Consider the following 23,813-nt stretch of genomic DNA (forward strand, 5'->3'; position numbering starts at 1 on the left):
TCACAACTCACGAAAGGGCAAACAAGTGACAGCGTCCGCAGAAAGTTGTTATGGTTGACAGGTTCATGACAGACCTATAGACCAAAGAGAGAGAAAAAAAGTACTTTTTACCAAAGAAACAGACCAAATGAAACCTGTTTTTATGTTGATTTATTACACTGAATCACTCTAAGAGCATCACAAATGGAAGTCTGTCCAGGATCATCAGCATTCGCCTTCTTTTTTCTCTTCCATCCCTATCTTCCTGAACGATTATAGAGCATACTTTAGGGTTTTGGGTCCTGCCTTTCCACTTTATCAAAGTGCCATTTGCAGTGGCAGAGGGCCTTGAAGGCACGGTCATGTGTAATTCAGCAGAGAGACTTGGAAGGATAATCGCCGTATTGTCTTTTACTGTAAAGAGTAGGAGTAGACGCTCGTAGAAGTGGAACTGATCAGAGATGACATTCACGGATGCTGTTATATACACGCAGGGCGCGTACTGCCACAGATTTGTTTACGCTACAATCCTTCATACTGTATGATGAGATTAAATTAGCTAATTTGCATTAGAATCACAATTCCTGGTAGCAGAAGGTGGGAAGATGTGGGCTACGTTTTTTTTTGTTTCAGCAAGCAATTGACAAATTGCATCTGGAAGTGCCTCCCACACTGCAAGTAGTCTGAGGCAGGCAGTTAGCCAGGATACAGTGATTCATGCTCGGTAAGGGTACTTCACAGTCGCGGATACGTCTCTTGAGTGCACAAAACCACTGGAGCATAGTTATCAGGAGCAGAGTGCTGCTGCCATTTGAGAAGCTGCTTATGGAAGTCCCCCCTGACAGTTGTTTTTGCATCTATTTGTCCTGTTTGTACGGATTAAATGATGTAATGACTCCACAGACAGAAAAAAAACAAGGTGAGTCAAGTTACTGTAATTCATCACCATCGGAAAGCTCTCAATGGGATTGCTTTACTAAGAGGTCACCGTGGTCACTGCTTACCACTGACCAAGACACTGAGTCGCTGCCCTCATCCTGTCACTTTGATGACACTTTGTTTGGATCCTATTGATAAGAACCACTGAATAAAAGAATAATACAAAGCCATATGGAGGTTGCCATGGCCTCCAGGTCTCCCTCTATGCTGCCATATAATGTATTTCATGCTCAACACCTTCCTTACAATCCATCACAGAAAAAGATGCTTGAGAAATTACTCACTTGTTGCACAGCGCTGAAACTTTGGGACTCTTCTTTTTAATCCGTTTCTAATTAGAGATCGACGTCACAAAATGCTCACGCTCAAAAGAGCATTTCATATTTCTATAGTTAGTTAGCACCCTGCATGCAAATCATTAGCAAAGCTTCTCTTAAGAGAGGTTGCAGGAATGGTTTTACTAATAACGACCATAGAAAGGGAAATGCGCGAGTATTTATAAAACCACCATATTAGCAGGAGAAATAACCACACTCCCTGGATCCCATCCAGACTTTATGGCTCTCCCAGTGAGTGTAATTAGCAAAACTAAAATCAGTACAGAATAAAAATCCTTGAGGAGAACTCAATGCTCCTGCACAGTTGTTCAGAATCCTTGAATGTGAAAAGAGAGAAACCTTGATATAATAATAATCACTATCAGGTTATCATGCTTACAACCGGCCTCGGTGAGAGCATTTTTTGAAACTTGACTTCACTGTATAAAATGACCTGTGGTGACCTCTAGGATAATCACAGCCTCATGAAACGTTACAGCCACAAACTAGAGACCTAGAGCATTCAGAGGATGGATGGATGCTTTCCTAGCTAGATTGATAATAAGGGGGTGTCTGAGCAGTTTCCAGAACAGAAGTGCTCGCCATCTAATCACCGAAAAATGCAATTCTTGCAGAAATCCCCAAATGTCAAAAGTTTTTGAGATCAAATCACTATCGTCATGTTCTTCCTGATACACTTTAATTATGATTTAATTTCTATTTCTGGTTAATGATTAGAACAACTTGACAGTAGCGGTCCATCCATCCTTCCCCCCTCTCGCCCTCTGTTTCTCTGACTGAGATTAAACACTTCTACTCCTCAGTCTTCCTGATCTAATGTGGTTAAACTCTGACTCAAGCATTTCTGCTATAGCTGGATTTGGCTCAGTGGAGGCCCCCAAAGGCACCATAAAACACCCCGAACCCATCCACTTCTCTGTAGCACCCTCACTGTGTCGTCCGTACGCCCATGTCCCAGCTGAATAGGAGGAGGGAGGGGCAGTAAATGGGGACATTTATCTAGATGATATCCCCATCAGCACCTCAGGGACAAGCACCCTGAATGGCCACACATTCCCAGACTTCACAGGCACAGTATTGAGATTGTGTGCAGTTGAATATGTTAAATTTGACTTAGATCTTGTGTTATATGTGTGTGAAGTGCAGAGCAGAAATGAGCAGATGAAAAGCAGCAAATCCTCTGACTGAACTTGGCTGTGAATTCTTAAATAGACTACGTTGTTCACAGCCAGAGCAGCGGAGTCCCTGCGGCTTCAGTCAATCTATTTTACAAATGATCCCATCAGCCTCTCAACACTTTGTTTTTGTTTCTCCATAACCACACTGATGCGCCAAGGCACAACAGAGGAAGTACAAAGACACATGAATGCTCTCCAGCTTAATTACTTTTAGTGGGAATCTAAAAAGATGTTTTTTTTTCTTTCTTTCTTTCCTCAGGTCTTTGGAAAATACTCATCACTCTCACCCCAAAAAGCAAATTACTGATTTCATCTCGGTCTAGGCGATTACAGAGAGACAGAATGCTGACATATTGGAGGTGTTACCCAGCAATTGGAGCTATATCAGTGGAATTTCGGGAGCATAATACGTGCCACTCCTCCCGTTCCGCTCTCGTATTGCGCACCCGAACCAAGAGCACGCAACAGCGCCGGCAGCACACAGAAAAGTGAGCTATTTAACTTATATACAAGCAACATCATCCGTCAACTCACCTCATCTTGAGGGGGGAATGCAGCAGGGAAATGCTAGAGCTAATGGGAAAAGACGTTGCCCTTTTAAATGCCTGATTAAAACCTGTATTCTTTGTAATTCAATTTGTGAATCCAATTATGTATCTCTCTTTTTTAAACTGCATTTTCAAATAGAATTTTAAATTGCATTATTTATTTACGAATTCATTCATGTATTTTTAAATGATGTACTTATTTTAATTTCGAACTATTTATTGACGGATTAATATATCATTTGTAAATTATTTTTATAATTCTTCTTTTTATTGACAATTAAAATGTCAAATAATTAATTAGATAATTAAAATAATTCATAGATTAATAAATACATTTGTAAACAAATTTATTAATGGCTATTTTAATTGTACAATTTGTTATTAATCAATTCAATTCTTTATTACTATTTACGTGACTCTTGTGGTCCTCCATAGATGACAACCACCAGGAGACTCTCTTCTTGCAAATTGTGCTTTGAGACACATTTTGGAGATGCGACTTTTAAACTACACTGCACAAGGTAAAAAAAAGAAGATATTTCATCAGTCTTACTGCTTTCCTTTCAGCCTTAGGTGTTGTAGCTTGAATGATTTGGCAGCTTAAGCAGCAAAAAAAGAACCATTTGAAAAGCATTATTTTGGTAAATAAGGGACAATGAACTTGGATGTTTGCTACAGGTGATCAGCCTATTGTCACTTTGTCAGCATTCTATCATGCTAAGCTAAGATGTTGAACGCAGTAAACATCACACCTGCTAAACATCAGCATGTCAGCATGATAACGTAAGCATTTAGCTCAAAGCTGAAGCCGGTCTCTCTCTCAGAGCTGCTGGCATGGCTGTAGGCATTAAACACTAAGTGCTGCGTTTTATCATCTGGTGCTAAAATGATGACTTATTAAGTGATGAATCATTGAAGTTATTTATAAAGCAAAAAATGCCAAACATTTGCTGTTACAAGTTTCTCTAAAATGAGCATTTGCTGCTTTTCTGTGATTTATATTGTTGTAAACTATCGACTGCTGGTCTGACAAAACAACCGATTTGAAGATTATCCTTCGCCCTGAGTAATTGTGATGTCAATTTTACACAATTTGATGCCATTTTATGGACAATTAAGTCATTCATTTATAAAAGATAATTGAAAGATTATTTTGTAGTGAAAATAATCATTAGTTGCAACCAAGAAATAAAATGTTTCAAGATAATTTAAGTATAAGACTGCCATGCAGTTGCATGTAAGAGACATGAAAGGAAGGAGTTCAAACATGATTCTTTAACTAGAGGAGGGATCGATAGTTTTCCTAACACACACAACAACAGAGTTTAATTAAACCAAACTGGTTTGACTCTGATATCCCTCCGAGGGTCCTGACTTCAAAGACAGACAGGCTACTTTCTAACTGTAGCTTAATGCTGCGAAACATGCTCCCCTACTGCCGTGGGGCATCTCACACTCCACATAAAGGTCAACACTGCTGCTTCGCTGGCAACGACCAAGAGCTAATATAAAGACAATAACATGAAGGACGGGAAAAATGTGCTTTAGATTTGCTGAGGGGGTATCTTGAATTTATGACCCGAGACCCTTCACTGATTAGTCGGATACTGAGCTGTGCTTTACGGAAGAAATTCACCAATAGGAGGATTTCTTTTTTTATGGATTTAGAGAACATGTGTTGTCTCTCAAACGTTTTCCCCCACTCCCCATTTCCACCTTTCTTTTTTGATCTCAGCACTTTGACCTTTGACCCTAAAAGGAGAAGCCTGACAGGACCGTCAGACGCCCACATGTGCCTGGGCATCAGAGGTGAGGTCTCATGGGAGGAGGGTCCCGTACCAACGTCAAGCAACCCAAAGACAAACCAATCTGTCACGGTAACCGATTCTGACAAGACCCCCAAGACTAATCATTCCCTACTGATTGCTGTGAGTTTGCCTGTCGATAAGTCTAAGAGTTATAGACGTGTGGTACATTCAGTGGTGGTAGGACCTTACAGTTGTTAGGATCTCTTAACCCTAACTGGTAGAAAATCACATACATATCTGTTTTAATGTAATGTGTCATATTAACATATATTATATCAACACTATACTGAAATGTCAGTGTTGTGATTTAATTGGGTTCATGTCAAGTTTGCATAAATATCCAACCCATGGAGTTTGCTGAAGTACAACCATGTGAAGCAATAAAAGCTAACATGCATCACCATGAAGGACATCCACCACTTAATAAATAAAATGCAACTCAGATGGCTCTTAAATGTCGACATGCCACACTGCAATGATTGTGTTTACAGGCCTATAAAGCAATCCTAGCTCAGGGGGTAATCTTTATTGTACCCCGGTGAGAGCAGGTTGTGTGGTTTTCTGAGTGTGCAATCCACTCACCTCTACTATTAATATCTCTACTGAGCATGAAGGAAGAAGAGACACCATTAAAATGGTGCTGGAAGGATTTGACCCAAAGCTAGCAGGGGCGCTTGGTGGTGGCAGGAGCCTTACAGCGGGAAAAAAAGGCATCTCATATATGGGTGGAAAATGGTGCGAAAGAAAGGCATTGTAGTGCGGGGAGATTGGTGAGGCCGGGCTTATCCACATGTCAAGGCACTGTTGTGTGGGAGGCAAGTCTTAGGCTACATCATTTACTTTATTTTGACATATAAGGCTCTAACGCAAGACTTTCCTCATTCTACTCAGTGACACTGATTTTTATTTTAAAAGAAAAAAGCCCAGCATGTGGGGAGGTATTTCTGGTACAATGGATTTTTTTCATTAACAACCTTCATTTTTTTTAGATTCCCAGTAAGGAATCAGTCAAGAGTCATCTCATTTATTTTATTTCATGTCTCCTCGCTCCTCCGTTCTCACATAACTCACAGGTCAAGTTTCATCATTAGAAGGAATATGTGCCCTCCAAAAACGTACATTTGACAACTACAAGAATGATTTATACCAGCGCTTTCTGATCTGCCACCTCTATGGTTATGGTTTTGGTAAGGCAAGGTTATGAACAGATTTTGGTCATGGTTAAATGAAACTAACGTTGACTGCCGGTTGGAGACAGGATGCAAACTGCAGTCTCCTGTGACAAGTCCGCCCAACCTCTGCTGAAAAGGGAAAGCCATAATTCTAATTCCTAGTGATTGCTTGTCAGGAATACAAAAAAATAAAAATAATAATAATAATTAAATAAGCACCTGCTGCCAAATCACTGCAGCTTATAATAATGGTTATAGAACTGCTGTTTATGGGTGTCACGGAAAAGAACAGATGTGAGGGTGTAACAAAAACAGCTGCCTACCTGTAGGTAAACATCTGAATGTATGATTAATAATGTTGTATGTTGTAGTAATGTTGACAGTCGCTTCAATTTCCTTTATTGTGGTTAGAGAAGGGAAGGTTTAGGAAAGACAAGAGTATATCCTACACAGATGTTTTATACTGAATGAACACATTCCCTCGGACATGATCAGATAAAACAATATCACCACAATACTACAGGTTTGCCAGACTTGTACGTACAAGTGAAAAACCAATTTAGGTGTAAAATGACTCTGCGCTGGTAGAAATGGGTTATGTCCTGCATCTAGTTTCTACTACCTCTTTAAAATTCTCGCCTGCGTGTTCAGCTGTAAATAGCTTTTTGCTTCAACAATGATTTCTCATACTATTTTTAGATTATGAGAAAACAATATACTGTGGTGGTGATGGAGCCCAAATAATTGAACGTTAATTAAATAATTAATTACAAAACAAATCGCACCTCTAAACTACAATTTCCGGATCCTGCATTTGTACATGAACTTGTGACCCTATTATGTAGTCAATTATTTTAGCATATATTTTATATATATTATATTATATTATAAGATTGATTGATTAAGCTGTGTTTAATTTATTCTGCTTGAAACTCAAAACATTGTGCCAGGTCGTATTTTACCCTGTCTCTAACGAATTGGGGTCATCAGATCAGGGTGTATGTATGTATGAAGTGCGGGACTTTGACTCCAGCGACCAGAGTTCACATCCCAACAGACAAAGAGAAGACATGTATTGTACCAGATTTGGCTACTAGAACTAATTTCCATCTGCAGCAGGTAGGTAGACACAAACAGTAATGCAATTATACTGTATATGTTTGAGTTTAGATCCTGGAACAATGAGAATAGTACAGTATGTGTGAAATTCCTCTTTTTCAACATGAGAAGGAAAATGTTTCAACTCCACCCGGACTGAGCATCGCCTTTTTTCCTCCCTTCCCCGACCACCAGTTAAGTCTTATCGCGGAGCTGTCCGTGGTGCTGAGATTTTACACCGCTGCCTCCATTCTGACTCGACAACCTGCCGACACCATCTTGGCTCCAATTACACAGAGAGCCTTCCAAGGTGGGCGAGCCAGCGCTCTTTTATCGCCTCGCTTGCTCATTGTTGTGGGGGTAAAATGCTCACAGAAAGCACGATTGGATTCAAATGTGCCCACGTCTGCTCGTCCTTGGCTAAATGTGCTGCCGCCGTTCAGGTGGTCATCTCATTTGTGTAATTGCATTTAAAAAAGACACTCGCCTCCTCATTGGATGAGTAGGAATTATAATGCCTGAATTTGCCAACGGCAAAGCTTTTTTTGCTGCGTGAAGTAATAAGATAAGAGAGTTGTTGGCGCAAAATCAAAAGTGACATCACCTGATAGGAGAAGATGCATCCATCCTGGGAGCTGTAAAAAAGAAAAATCAGACAGAGGCTAAATAGCGCTGCTGCTCGTCAAACTATATCCGCCAGCAGAAGATAAAATGACAATAAATCTTTAATGATCCCTGGGGGGGGGGGGAGAATTGGGTTGTACAGCCGCAACAAAAACAAAAAAAACACATAGATGAGGAGAATTCATGTAGCTGTTCTCTTTTACAGTAGATCAGAAAGCTCACACTGACTTCTTTATCTGACTGATGGCAGGGTTTGGATTTCACACCAGTGGCTGTACTGTCAGTCTCACTCTGTCCCTGAACTCGGCTTCAGCTGCCTCACACAGCTCCCCGTGGACTGTCCACTAGATTTCAAAGATAACTCCAACACACCCTGACCTCAGCTCTCCCACAGCTACTCGGTACTGTCCTGTCATGTCCAAAGACACACACACACTAAATGGCTGGACGGATGCCCACATCCTAACAAAGCCCGCCCTACTGAGTTACACATGCTCGTATCAATCGAGCTTGTGTTTTACAAATGTTCAATATTTCCCTCGTTGTCCTATAGCCTTAGGTAGGTATAGAAACACATGAACAAACACACATAGAGAGTGTCTCTCTCTCTGTCTGAGTGCCCTCTCCATTGCTCTGCCTCTCTTAGTTAGAGGCTGAAGAGGCTTTTTGTAGCCTTGAAATAAGCCTTTCACAGCGCAGGCTAACAGACACCACCCATGAGGGGAGGTTGGATGGGTCTGCGCTGAGTGCAAGAAGGGAGAGAGAGCTGTGGGCCGACATGCCCGGGGTGTCTGATTAGATTAGGTTCTGGTTAGAAGTGTGTTGTGGGGTGGGAGTGGGGGTCGTTGAGAGGTGAACACTGGCTCTGGGGACGATATAGCGATGCAGGATTGGCAGGATGTCAGGAGACCGGCCTGGCATGCTGGCACGTATCCAGACATGGAGAGGGTGAACGAAGGGGCGGGGGTTGAGAGGTGCATAATGTAGGTTGTAGAGTGTTTTAGGAAATGACATGTGCGGGGGCAGCTGTGACGCAGAAGGTAGAGCAGGGTCGTCCACCAATCGGAAGGTCGGCGGATCGATCTCCGGCTTCTCCGGTCACATGTCGAAGTGTCCTTGAGCAAGACACTTAACCTCACATTGCTCCCGAAAGCTGCGCCATCGGTGTGTGAATAAGTATTTAATTAGATCCTGATGGGCAAAGTTGGCACCTTGCATGGCAGCCATCAGTGTATGAATGTGTGTGTGTGAATGGATGAATGCTGACATGTAGTGTAAAGTGCTTTGAGGGGTCGGAAAACTAGAAAAGCGCTACACTGTAAAAAAAACTGTAAAATTTTACTTTTTTTTGTCTGTTTTTCAAAATGACAGGAAAAAATGTAAAAATGACATGTTTCATTTGTGATTTATATGTAAATGGTCTTAGATTTACAGTATTTTTTTGTAATCACAATCGTAATTATCTGTATTTAAGCTTTTCTTGATAATTTTTAAAGATAATTATTCTGTTTTTTTAGAGGTTTATGACTCTACTTTAATAATTAATTTATAATAGAAGAAAAGGATTTCATGGAATTCTAAAAATATTTCTTGCAAAAATACAGATTTTTTTTGCAAAATTTCTGAGAGTTAATGTAAATTTGGGCTTTTGCAACGTAAAATGACATGTTTCATTTGTGATTTATATGTAAATGGTCTTAGATTTACGGTGTATGACAGTACAACAATAAATATATGTTAAAAGTAAAATATTTCTTGTAAAATTACATTAATAAAGGCTAATTATAAAAAGATAATTACTGTTTTGTTTTTTTACAATTTATTTATGTTAATTAACGGACAGTATTTTGTCCGTTTTTTAACAGACATTTTCTGGCGCCCCTGCTGCTGGAAAATTTTCGTTATTTAACACTTTTTTTTTTTTTTTACAGTGTATATAAATGCAAGTCCATTTCGTCCCTCTTTCCAACACTGTTCCAGAGGTAGCTATCTCTGAAACTGCGTGGGCCAGATGCCATGATTAGTGTTTGGTGACCTTTAGTTTTTGCACCACAAAAAAAAGCCAAAAGTCCCACTTGTGCAGAAGAAATAGTATAATTTCTAACATTTATAGAGTCCGTGTGTGCTCCCTAGAGAGGATGAGTACTTTCTATTCAAGACGTTTTTCTAGCACAATTCTTAGGTTACCATTCTTATAATCTGAATCACATGAAGGCTTCTAACTCCTTGATTATATTGATTCGACCCCGTGTAGCTGTTGGGCTTAAATGCCTGCTTTTTTCTGTCAATGCACTCCTTCACCTCCTTTGTGATGTAAGGACATCACAGTGTCAACACAGAATTTAATTAAAAAATGTGGTAACTTCTTTGACATTATCAAGGTCCGGCTCTCAATAGAAAGTATTCCAGTCTGTGTACAGAAAGCAACCTTTCAGAGAATATTAAGATAGCAAAGATTTATAGGCCAAGATGTAGTGTTGAAGGATTTATAGACTGCAGATGTAACGTGGCGGTAGACGACTGCTTCACTCAGCGCACACTCACACAGAATTTTTGATTTGACACATTCGATAACCTAAAATAGAGGTCAAGGGTTAATGTACTCTAAAACTGAGATTATATCATTTTACTGTAATGATAATAAATGGTTTGTGAGGTGTCACTATTGTACTTTAATCATCCCTTAATTGGGGAATTTGCATAAGAATGTAAGCAGTGGGTATACTAACACCGATTACAATTACTACAATTAAATATGATTGCCCAGACTACATGCCAAGTTACTGTCCCTCCAGAGTCCAGTGTCAGCGTCCGGCATAATATGTATCAGTGTAAAAACAGGACCAACAGAAAAAACCTGTCAGATCACATGGAACCAGCTTAAAAGGACTTTGAGCATGTTAAAGAGAGGACAACAAGCTGCCAGAGTGTGCCAGAGCTCCATTAATGCAGAGGAAAAGAGCCGGGGGGCGGCGATAGAAAATACGCAGAGAGACAACATTTGTCGAAATTATCTTTCTTGTTGTGTCATTTGGGCAAGAGCGAGATCATTTCGTTTTGGCTCTGGCACCTCAAACTGTGGAAATGTGTGAAGAATAACGCTTGAATAACGCTTAATCTCAACTTTCTACCTGGTTCCCTCTCCTTGCCTCTCTGTATTGCTCTATCTCTTTATGTCTTCTATCACTTTTCACAGTCTTGCATTAACTGTAGCGTCTGTGCATGAGTGGGAGTTATGGTAAAAAAGCAACTATATTGAAAAGACCACATCTTGATCTATGAAATGAGTTATCTCACGGAGACAGATGGAGGGGACCGAGGGAAAAGCACATTAAAAGAGAGAGAGAGAGGGGAAGGAAAATGGACAGAGAGAAGGAAGAGTGAACCATTATGAAACCATGATATTCTTGCTCTTAATAAAGTTTCAATAATCTCAAAATTACCTTTTTTGTGTACAGCTTTGGACTCTTTTGTTAAAAGTCATACCATCCATCCATCCATTTTCTGCTGATTATCCAGGACTAGGGCACAGTAGCAGGCTAAGCAAGGTAGTCCAGACGTCCCTCTGCCCAGCAACAGCTTCCAGCTCCTTCTGGGGGATCCCGAGGCGTTCCCAAGCCAGATGAGATATATAATCCCTCCGGGTCTATCCCGGGGTCTTCTACCAATTGGACTTGCCCAGAAAACCTCCTAGGCACCCAGGAGGATACTGATCAGATGCCCAAACCACCTCAACTGACTCCTTTTTCGACGCGAAGGAGCAGCGTCTCTACTCTGAGCTCCTTCTGGATGTCTGAGCTCCTTACTCTAAAAGTCATATCAATAACATAATAAAACAAACGTAGACAAGAAGGGAAATGTGTCACAGCGAGAGTAATGGATGGAACAGGAGGCATCAAGGAATAACAGGGTAGTTTATGATCACACTCTATGTCCTTGGCTGTCTTGGCTCGCACCTTGGGCAGGATCTCTAACCCAGCAGGCCAATGGGAAAAGCCCCCTCGGCCAACAAGTCACCAGGAAGCCATCACTATCCATTTCACAAATAAAATATGCTGAGAGGAAGCTGAGCTTGGCTCAGTCGGAGCGTCCGAATGCCTGAGCTCACATTCGTCTTCCAGTCGGCAGGAGGAGAGAAAGCATCAGGCTAAGAGGATTAGCCCAAATCCTTGCTGATTTTTCTTTTTCCGAGGGTTAAAGAGGAGCCAAATCAGAGCCAAATGTCCCAGCCGGCCGCCAAATGAGCATTATGCAATCTCTCCCTGATTGTCTGGGGTTTTGGGGCTTTTTGTTTCCCTGTAAGGCTTCTTGTTCGGAGATGGAAATCGAAATGATACGGGGGGCACAATAATGCGCTTCAGATCACCTCGGCCATGCAGATGAGTGCTTTCAATGAAAATCATGAGTTTCTTCTAAGTCAAATCTCCATGGCGGACGACAATCAATCTATTCATGCTTCCGCCCTACGCTCCTACCTCCTCGGCCTCTTTCAGCAGCAAACCCCATCAGCCTCCATCCACTTGAACAAGCTGTCCTCCGCATTTAGTCTGCCTCTTTCCCCCCCTCTCTGAGGCATTAAGGATACTGAGAAGGGAGAAGCATTAACCTTGATGTCTCTGAGTGTCTGAGCTCTATCTATGCCCTGCGTACGACATCAGAGAGAGCAACAGAAATACTCCAAACCAAAAGGACAGGCAGGGAGGGAGAATAAAGTAGACGGAAAAGACGGAGTGAGTACAATGCTGAGAGATATGTCAGAATCCAGTTCTACGGCGGTCCTCCTCTGTTTTGGGGCGTTAAAGAGGTGAATCTATCCTTCCAGATGGAGATGGATTACCTCTTAGCAGAGATGCAGGAGCTGTTACAGAAACAAGTTGTGTCTGCCGTCCCCAACAAACTGACATTCTGCTATGGCCAAGAAAGCTGCTTCACACCTTTCTGCCACTCCGTCTCATCCCTCCCTCGTTAGAGAGTGTAGGTGGGCTGCAGTGACTAATCTTTAGCTGCTCAGGATCAGTGTAGTTGGGTCAATGTTGGGGCGTGGCAGGGCGTGAATCGGGCTCCACCCACTGTGCCCATAGAGTCCAGTAGATGGCGGAGACTGTGCGAGTTACAACGAAGGTTACAATATGATGATAGTGGTGGAGGCTGCCTTAAATACTGTGGGGTCCGCACACATTCGTAGGCACATCCTGATTGGCCGTCTATGTGTATGCAAAGTTCAGTGACTGAATGCATGGGCTCTGAGAGGCACAGGCGGAGGGCTCTGCCTGTGCTTATAGACCTACGCTCACAATATCGTAACCGTCATTACTGCAACTCAGTTAAACAGGGTAACGTCACTGTCCAGTTAAACAAGGCCAGCAGCTTCAGCTTGTCAGAAACGTCATCTGCTGAAATATGAACACACATGACACTAAGTCTTCAGCTGTCAATCATGAAGTCACATCACCCATTTTATAGTATCAAAAACCAAACTTATCAAAAAACACTGAAACCAGACAGAAACCATCTTTGGAAAAAATCCAATTGACGTTTACTTTGATTTTTTTGTTTGGCTCATATCTGGAAACATGAAGGGGGCGGGTTTTATGGCCAGCCACCAGGGAGCGATCATAATGTCGGCTTCATTATTGGGGAGCTGTTATGTCCTCCATCTTATACAGTCTATATGCACACCAGGTATACTTCACAAGAAGTCAATCACAACCCCAGCTACACCATTCAACCCACCTTTGGGGTTGATTTGAAGCTAAGGAATAATGAAAAAGGACCAAGAACTAAACAATGTATTTATGCACAACTAAAATAGCACATCTATCTGCTTTGTGGCAGCAAAAAAAAAAAAAAAAAAGTTATTGAGATGGATATTTTTTGCAGGGCATGAGGAACGAGTATGAAAACAGAGAGGGAAGTTACAGAGGGAGGATGAAGAAGCCGCCTCGCGGCGTAAGCCGAGCCAAATGCAGCTTTAATTAAAACACCATTAAAAGCTCGTTCCCCCTTGTGTGCCAATGAGAAAAGCTGCTAAGAAGCTCCAGCTAGATTAAGCGAAGCAAAAGCTCCCTCCCTTCAATCCCAAATCTTGTTAAGTCATCTAGTCATTTCATATAAGGTAAAGGCCTTTTTTTCCTCCCTGGTGGGCTTTCCACATTCTCCGGTTGTGTGAGTTGGAGTTGTGTGGTTTTGGGTGAAGTGAATGAACGCAAGCGGCAGCAATCACAAGTCGCTTAGACTCTCTGGGCAAAGAGAAAAACCTATGTCCCAGCAGTAAAATAATTAAATCTCCTGTCAGATACAATTTTGATTTCCCACTCTGTATTTACACAGGTGGTGGCATTTAAAAGAATATAGGCTATTTCATGCGGGACGCCTGGCCTGAGTGATGCTGATGGTGTTGTTGTTGCTTTTTGCAGTTTGAAGTAATGGTGACAGCGACGGACAGACATTTACAGAAACAGGGAGGGTGTTTGCTCAAGGGGGTGGCGGTCTAGGGTAGAGCAGCAACAGCTAGGCCTCCTGGGAAATGGAGACTGTGCGTAGTCAGAGTTTGGCTCATGTCAGCCTCCGGTCAGCCACCGTCTCCAGGCTTTCTGCCCAGATCTCACAACCAGTGTGTGTGTGTGTAGTTTGAGTAGGGTGGGGGAATGCTGGCAAGTAAGGCCATATGTTGCATTTTTTTTTTATTGAAATAGCCAGTGGTGACTGAGCCTGGCCTAGTTCCTTTCACCTTCTCACCTCGGGCAACACTGAAATCCAACAGTACTGTGTGTGTGTGTGTGTCAAGGAGAGTGACAAGTGTGCCTAGAGGAGGAGAAGAAGTGCTTTGACCATGCTGCCCTTCTCCTGCCGCTATCAAAGCCGTACACCAGGCCAGTCCCTCCTCCACACTCACACCTCCCTGAGCTTTTTAGTTTCTCACTCAATAATTCTTTCTCTCTCTATGCCAATGCTGTGGATTTTCAGCTTCTCACTGTATTATTCAATGTCCCATCTATCCATCCTTATTCCTGCAGAATCCCCAAGTTTCACAAGGTATATGAAGGGTAAAACGTCTCTGAGATGCAGATACTCTGCTATGAGTATATACAGTATTCAACTAATATTCAATACTCAAAAGACGCCTTACATAAGCTAAAAGGATATATGAATACATGAATATAATTCAAAAACTAAATAGCTTTCTTTACACCAGAATGTCTCAGGTGAATATCTCTGTCAAGTTTTCTTAAAATTTGTATAAAGGCTTACGCTTAATGTAGACTAAAACCTATTAACGATATACAGCATATCAGAATTTTCAAAAAATCTGAGTACAACACTTATTTTAATGAAGTATGATGAGATTTAACACTCCACTGAGCATCCCGCTGATCGTTTCAGCACTCTGACAGCCCTCACAAAGCTCTACAACAATACTAACACCCAACATTTGCTTCCATTGATTGCTCTCTTTCGCTTCCTCCTTGGCCAAATGTGAAATTGGTCTCCTATCAGCTATTTCGGCAGCCAGCTGGAGGGGCCAGTATAGCTCCAAGTGATCATGGGTAGAGGACCCCATGCAAGCTTCATCTCCGTCCTCCACTCCTGGTGCCCTGGACCCAGCTTCCACCAGCTGCTGGCTCTTTTCCTGTATAGGACATGTCCCTGTTCTCCCCTGGCCAAATTAGTGGATCAGCTCTCTTGGACATGCTCCCCTCACCAAATGCCACCTCTCTGGCACCGTTGGCTCGAATTACGTAATGATGCTTTTCCCCCTGAAGCACTTTCACGGTGAGATGCCCAGCAATTGTCCGCTGGCATGGAGACAAGGGCTTGCAGCTCCAAAGGACTTCAGATTTGGGGCCTGACCTTGCTTCTATACTAAAACACTGAAACCTCCCAACTGTATATGGGCTGTTTTAAAGCCTGTCGTACGTGTCAAAATCAGGTGGAAGGTTGCTACTTTGCCTGGTTAAGACATCTGGCACAGGAAAGGACTTTTTTTTCCTTTAACAAACTGGTTTTTGATCCAGAATTTCCAGAATTTTTAAAGTGGAAATGAAACGTTCCACCAAGTCAAGCTGGTTTATTAAAGGGATTTACACTCTAATGAACAATTATATAGCCTAACAAACATGACAAATGTAAGCCTTTAAAAGAAAAAAGATCTTTGTTTACGTAACTTGCTTAACATTAGCATACCAAAACTACAATCACAAAGTAAAGCTTATCTCCAAAGCAAATGCTAGAGACATTTTTCTTCCAACTTGCGAACTAAATGACTAACTATCTAACTCAGTTATACTCCCAAACAGACGCGCACACGGGCGGACTCGTGGGATGCTCTCAGCGACAGCTCCTTGGATGGTGGCGCCCCAGTCATCGCCCCGTGGTGTCAGTCAGCTTGGGAGTATAAAGATACTCTACGTGGCAGGCGATCCAGAATATCACAGGCTACAAAATCAGGAGTGCCCCCGTGGAGCCACGTTTCCAGATGAGCAAACTCTGTTGTGAAGTTTGCGGACAACACCACCTTCATCGGCCGGATTACAAACAATGAGACTTCGTAATTGAGTGGAAATCAACAATCTTGCAGAGTGGCGCTCAGAGAACAACCGACTGCTCAACGGGAATGGGAATCAAACATCTCCATCTTGGTTAAAAAAGCTCAAGGAAAAGTAGAAGTGCAAAACTTCCCATGCCGAGTTCTTGTTATCTTTTACAGAGTAGCAATATAAAGCATTCTGACTGGAAACATTACCAACCGGGATATGCACGGCCAAGGACAGGAGGGCTCTGCAGCGGGTGATTAAAACCGCCCAGAACATCATTGGTACCCATCTTGGGACTACAACTCGGATTTTGTTGTGCAACCCTGTGTTGTAGAATGACAATAAGCCAACCTAGTAACCCTGAAAGTTTCCTGTAGTTCGACGAGATCGCAGTTGTATCAGTCAACTTTTTGGTTTCATTTCTCACTATGGCCTCCATTCACCTCATTACACCAACTTAATGTATCTTCAAGTGTTAGAAAAGGTGATTACCCCTCCTTTATTGCACGAACAGCTAATAAAAAGTCATAAACCAAGCCAAACGGAAAACTCTTACCCGACTCGATTAGGCCCACAACTTCAGCTCATAAGCTCCTACCGGGGTCCCAGCGCTCATATCTTAACAACATCATTAACGTGATAATGGCCATTGTTTTACGGTAGTTATCTGTGCCATGTTATTGAAAAGGCTCATTGTTCTGATGATGGCGAGCTCATAAATAAAGCAGCAATAAGACTTTATGAAGAGCTCTCTGTGACCACTAAATTGTTACTGATGATGGAGAAATGGATTGCCAAGTCTATTTAGAAAACATAGTCGGCATGCTGTGGTGTGTGTATGTGTGTGTATGTGTGTGTGTGTTTGTGTGTAGCTGGCAAAAGAGTGACACCCCCCGCTCAGCCTGGACACCAGTTTATGACAAGGAAGAAGAATGTGTGGCGTACAAAAGACGATATCTCTGGTTCTGCTGCATAGATTATGATCATGTTGTTTACAACTTGTCCGAAGAAGCATTCTGATAGAAATACAAGAGGTGAAAGTCCAGTTGAGTGCAGCACTAATAGACTGTGGCTGCTAATGATTAGACTTGGAAGATGTGACATTTAGTACATTAAATCAGTTCATTTTTAGATCCTGGGTAAAAAGCAGACGCGTGTTAAACTGCGACAGCGTGGATTTTGAACTGCGCTCCTGTCAATACATCTGGCGAACGTCTGGCCAACAAGCTGGACGAGCTGCTGATTCTCTGCCGCCCTGGGCTTCACTGAAATACACACTGAATAAAAGATATTTCTCTCACAAATTAGTGGTATTTCGTTTTTAATTTATAACGGACATGTAATGTTTTATACTGCTGGTGAATATAATCCAATCAATCTCATTTCCATATGTGTATTTTGTATATACAGTTCCCTTTGTTAACACCTTATTTCTAAGTCTGTTTCCATTGCACAAAAAGTAGAAAATGAAGCATTCTGTATCACCTAATAGCCTTCTACATGTGCAGGTTGTCATAACTGTGTGTTGTTGACAAGACAATTTTCCCCTCTCTTATCTGTGAGACTCTGACATGTTGTTCTATTAAAGTGCAATTAACATCTCACATGCTCGTCCAAACCCCAATTTCTTCCTTTTACCTCTGTCTTGCATCGCTTGTCTCCTTGTTCTTTCCTCTCTGTCTCCACAGTGGCACAGAGTAGTATTAAACCGGCTGACATGAGGGTAAAACATCAATCAATGCTCACTAATGAAAGACTTTCTACTTCTCAGTCTGAGTCTTTTCTCTTATTTTTCACTCCATTCTTTTCATCACTTGACTGTTGGTCCATCTTTTCTCTGCACACCGTTAATGTTTTCCTTTCGTTTTTATCTTTTGCCATGTCTTTCCTCGACTTTTTTGATTGGTGTATACAGGTCTTTTTATGTTTCTGCATGTAGGCGTGTGATTTTCAGCCCAGTCTCACCAAATGGCGTATGAATGACATGACACGATGATTTGTAAGTCATCTCGCATGCAATAACAAAGCCTTTGTTGCTTTTGGCGTATCATGTGTACACCGTATAATCTGTACTGACTGCAATACAAACACATCCGTGTGAATATGCTACACTCAGAGCTAGTGATGTAGAATAAAAAGCGAGAAAGACTGTTTATGGTGGGAGGGAAGGGAGGTAGATAGGTCCAACAAACACAGGACTTTCAAGCAGGACACTGGTGTTAATGTCCCAAAGTGTTGTTTTACTTAGTTTACAAAGTTATTTTGTCCAACTGTGATGTTTTTCCTAAACTTAACTAAGTGGTTTTGTTGCCTAAACCTAACTGTGGCCGTTACCGTAGCATTTCATGGAAAACGACGTGGCCAAAATGCGTATAATCATGACGCTATTTATATTTATACGCCTTCCCATGAGATCGGGTTGGTGATTTTATGTTTTAGTGACCGCGTAAGCTTCTTGGCCTTTTGACTTTGGTATCATTACCAAATTCATTCTAGTCTGTATACAATTTTGTGCCGATCCATGTAGTTGGTATAGTTCAGTCTGGACCAAGACCAACCAAATGACAGACCAACATGCCCGTCCCTAAAACCACTCTCTCTCTCTGTCCTCCAGCTGTGTGCAGTTATGGACCTGTGTTCCTCTTTGCCCGTCCCGTCCAGTGAAAATGATCGGACTCCAATACATGTACACAGCCCGAAAAACACGGCTAAACAAGTGCACAACATATTCTAAACTGTAGGGTGCACAGACGCACACTGAATGGCATTATGTTGTATACATGCTCTCATTTTCCAGTTCATTTCAGGCCCAATCAGACAGTAAGCTGAGTCATCGTGGTGTGACATCAGCAGACACATTTGAAGGAAAATTGAATTTCAAGACTCAAAGTTAATTCATTTCAGTTTGGTCTCTCTTTAGGCCCACATGATCGAGGAGTTAAGTCACTGACAATGAACAACAATCTAACTGCTATCTCATAAAGACATAAACCCCCCACCCAAATCAGTCTTCTCTTGTCTTTTGCAGTAATACAGTCTGGATTAATGTAACCCTCCGCTTGCTATTGGACGGCGGCTCATAATTTGGACTCCTTATTATTATTATCATTTAATAAAATGGGCAAAGTGACAATAACTATAAGTTAAACAAGCTGACACATTAATAGCTGTCTGCATCTCTTCGTCTTTCTCTTGTTCAAGTTCTTAGAAAGGAAAATGTGGGGAAAACAGACACTGCAGGTCTCTGCTCTGCACAGACATAATAAATTATCCATCACTGAAGCAGCTCATTGATTTTTTCTTCATACCTGTTTTTCTATCTTTGAAAAAAAAAAAAAAAAAAAAGATTTAAAGTTATTTAAACTATCTTCAGTTAGGCTTGATGTCCCTTTATGTAACTGTAATGAGATGTATGAGTTATATACCCTTAGCTTTCTTTCTGAAATGGTTCTCCCCAGCACTATTTCTGGTTCTATATCAAACACCACTTCTGTTTTGAGAGTATAGACTCTCTGCTTGGCATCGTCGGTTGCAAGCTGAGCTCTCTTGGGTGCTGTCTCTCTCTCCCTTTCTCTCTATGTCTCTCTCTCTCTCTCTCTCTCCAGGCTGTGAAATATGCATGGAGGAGGGAAGTGATGAGGTGGTGGTGGTGGTGGTGGAGGTGGGGGGGTATAGGGATGCTCTTGGCTTAATTAAGTATTTACAGCACCTCAGACCATCTGGACCACGGGAGAACCACGGGAGAACCACTGAGAGAACGAAGAGAGACAAAGAAAGGACAGAAACAACCTGAGAGGGAAGTGAGGAGAGGATGAGGGGAAATTAAACATGCTGTGTTGATTAAGCCCTAAAGCCTATGTTTCTACTCTGTGGCGCTCTCTCCTGGTTTAGTTTGGGGAAATGTGATCTGAACCCCAGGGATCAACACATTTGTAATGGTGAAACAATTGTGTGTGTGTGTGTGTGTGTGTGTTCTTGTATAGCTTCTTTGTGAGGACCAGTTTGAGTTTTTAGACCTTCAGAGTGAGGACATTTTTGGACAGACCTTCAAAGACCTGTTTGAGGGTTCAAACTTGGTTTAAAGGTCCAGGTTAGAATTAGGTTTAGGTTACTGACACAATGTTAACTCAAGGTTCACTTACTAGCTTTTTCAGGAGCTTATAGTCTTCCTCAGCGGGAGTTTGCAGTGAGTGTGTGTTGCAAGAACAAGGATGATGTGGCTGCCTGTCATCTCAGCCGTTTACAGTTATTATTCAATGCCTAAAAGATAATGTGTTAACATAAAATTGTGATGTGAGCCAAGTGAAATGCTAGTATTTTGTCCTCCTTGATTTTGAATGTGCTAGCCTATCACATTTTTATGATTATTGGACTTTGGGTTTAGCACTCCACTGTGAATCCCACTGTTGAAGCGCAACCTCCTTTACCCAAACATAATGTGTTTACATAATTTGTATGTTGCCATGCTTCTTCTCTTTGTAACACATTACTGTTTTGATCCTATCATGATTCATCAAAGCCTCAACTTCCATCATGTACCATCACTTATTGTCTATCTGACTGCAGTGTGGTGTGGTTTGATGTATTCTACATAACAGTGCTGGCCTGTCAGACTTGACCATAATGGAGCAGTAAAGCCTCCTGCTGCGACGGCTACTAGGCATCTTCAAAAGATGTGTGAAGATGACATGAATTATAAATACCCCCAGACTCTCACACCCTCTTTATGTGCATGATTACCGTGGGAGTAATTGGAACACATATGGGTAGTTCGATATAACTTTTTAAAAGCAAAAATTAAGATGGAAATACTTAAATTTGACCAATATGGGTTTCTGAAGGTCCACTTTGAAGGCCGATAACCAATATTTTAGGGGGATGAAGCTTTCAATAGCAATGTTTGAACCAATATCCAATATACCTGATTTCGAGCCAAGGTATCTGTAATTCCAGTATGCATTATATCTAACTGAAAACAGGACACTCCAATATATTTTTCCCAAATTAATTTAAGTAATACATTTTCAGGTTTTAGAAGCCTCTAAAACTGGATTGAGCCCTTTCGGAGAGATCAAACCTACACCAGAGACCAGGATATTATCTGGTCTAGTTTTGATCTCTCCAAAAGGGCTAAAGGTAATCTGATCAAAATATAACATTAAAATCAATCCCATCTATCAAATCACAAATGACTGCCTGATATTTGAAGCACTACTGTGTGTATCATCTGAAAATAACAAATACTTGCACTGAGGATTCAAAGCCGAGAAAGTGCACATCTGCTCCTCTCAGTTTGAGGATCAAAAAGGTTTACTGAGTAGATCGTGGCTCGATTCGGAGCAACCGAGTCTTAAGAAGTGTTCTGTCAGCCTGCAGTCATCACAGTGTTTAGTAATGCAAGGGCAAATCCTCACGTCTTTGCCTAATCTACAAGCACCTCTCCCGCTGTTTACTCTGATGCAGTATCCAAATTTGATCTGTAAGGCACTACAGTGCCTGTTGAAACAGCATGTTCAGAACAGGCTGAATTGTTGGCCTGTGGTTTTTGCTGCTTGCCGCTTTCTGGAGAAGCGCTCATAAAAACAACTTCACACTCAAACACTGCACTTCCTTTGGCCCTGAGCAATACACCTGCTATGACATAGTCAGTCCGGCAGTCACTATTCAACTGTATACTGCCAGTCATCTTCCTGCAGGTACATTTTCACCTGCTCAGTACAGACAAGCATAAACTGTCTGAGACAGTGGTCCATGAGTTGCCACTCACTCACTTGTTCCTTCTCCCTTCACTAACAGAGACATTCTCATGAGACAAGGACGTTTGGAGCTCTTTTATCAGCCATGTTGTAGTCCGCCAACTTGGGCCAGCCATAACAAACTGAAGGACAGACATACGGGAGAAACAGGCAGCAATGATATAAGAATCAGCACTTGCGCCGAAGCCTATAGGGACAAACAAAAGTCTCCACAGCACACTGACAAACAGACATGGCATGAAGTGTGGTTATGGTTATGATTAGAGGGTATACGAGTTCGCAACTTTACACTTGATAGTGCGTTCTTTAAACTTTGGACAGTTTGTACTATTTGACCTTCAAGGCCAATGCAGGTTTTTCAACAAGCCTTTATACTTACTCGACAAAATGGGTAATGTGTCTTCTTCTTTCTGCACCTATCAATTGTATGGTTATGATATGGACAAGTTTAGTAAATGGACTTGCACTTAAATAGCACTTTTCTAGTCTTCTGACCACTCAAAGCGCTTTACACTACATGTTAGCATTCACACACACATTCATACACTGAGGGCGAGGAAGGTGGAAGGTTGGAAGGTGCCAACCTGCCCATCAGGATCTAATCTAAATACTAGCAATCCACTCAGACCTCCTTTCTCCCTTTTGTAATGCTTTGACAGTGTTACGCTATTTGAGCCTTTGCTATTTAGGGAGTTATGATTCACATGACCACAATACGTCTCATGTCAGGAAACTTCTTTGTGCTGGAGCTTTTAACCACATCTCTCAACCCTCATCAGTAAAATGGAGTTTGATCAGTTGTCATCACGTGACCAACATATTGGTGGTCTCTGGAAGTCCGCTGAGATTCGGTTGAACGCTCAAGAAAAAAAAGCTAGAAGTGGTTTAGTCAAACTTCTGTTCAGAAAGTCGAAAATGAAATTTCATGCATCAATGTAGGTCGTTAGTGTGTGAATAAATCACCAATACTGTCATGGTCTGGTGAATTCTTCAAATTTTTCTATGCTAATAGTTTTACTGAGACGACATTCAGTATTTTAAAATAACAATTAGTGGCATTTTTATGCAAATAAGTGTATATAAATAGAGCAGGAGCAGCGATAAGCAACATGACTGTGCCACAAGCAGGAACAGGATAAGTAATCACTAGATTTCATTCTTTATAGTGAGGAAAAGACCATCGTCCAACTCTAAAACTCCATCAAAGACAGCAAGGCGAGAATGAAACTAAGTGGCTGATACTAAGTTGTTTGGGTTGAATCCACCTATAGGCCACTAACAGTTATAGTTTCTCAACTGTGAAGACAGATTGTGTGCTTTGCTTATTGAGACAAGACCAGCCAGACCACCGCTGATCTAAAAAAGGCCTCAGTTCATTAACTCAGCTGCCCCGAAAAACTTTTCTCCTTTTTGTGCTGTTCAGTTCGCCCCCCCCCCCCCACCCCTCCGCCCCCCAGTGTGAAACCTGGCATGTTGATCTACACCTCCTGACAGGGCAAGACAGCAAACCCATTCATCTTTCCCCATCTTCCTTGTTTGATCCTACAGCCCTGGGACTTCAAAGCCTATAGGCCAGCGGACTGTGGCTGTCCACACAGCACGCCTGACAGCTACAAGGAAACTGAGCTATACACCCCACACATAATACCTACCAAGACGTGGTGGTGAGAGGTCCTCTTGGAAACATGCAAATGTCATGCTAATTTCTGCTTTTTTTGGAACAATGATGCCAACAAGCAGCCGGACAGCTTTTCAGTCTCTGAATTTAATCTGAATTGAACCTAAATTGGCAACCATTTGCTGCGTTTTTCTTTCTCAAATGGGCTGTCCAGTGGTGAA

The 23,813-nt window shown here is 41.8% G+C and overlaps 1 protein-coding gene across 5 annotated transcripts in view; it reads right to left on the reverse strand.

The window, feature by feature from the left end:
- The window catches only part of sorcs2 (sortilin-related VPS10 domain containing receptor 2), a 223,546-nt gene that overhangs the window by 102,811 nt on the left and 96,922 nt on the right, over nucleotides 1-23,813 (reverse strand). The gene's annotated exons all lie outside the window — the stretch shown is intronic.

The sequence above is a fragment of the Sebastes fasciatus genome, chromosome 22 (genome assembly GCF_043250625.1).
Source record: "Sebastes fasciatus isolate fSebFas1 chromosome 22, fSebFas1.pri, whole genome shotgun sequence".
Classification (NCBI taxonomy): Eukaryota; Metazoa; Chordata; class Actinopteri; order Perciformes; family Sebastidae; genus Sebastes; species Sebastes fasciatus.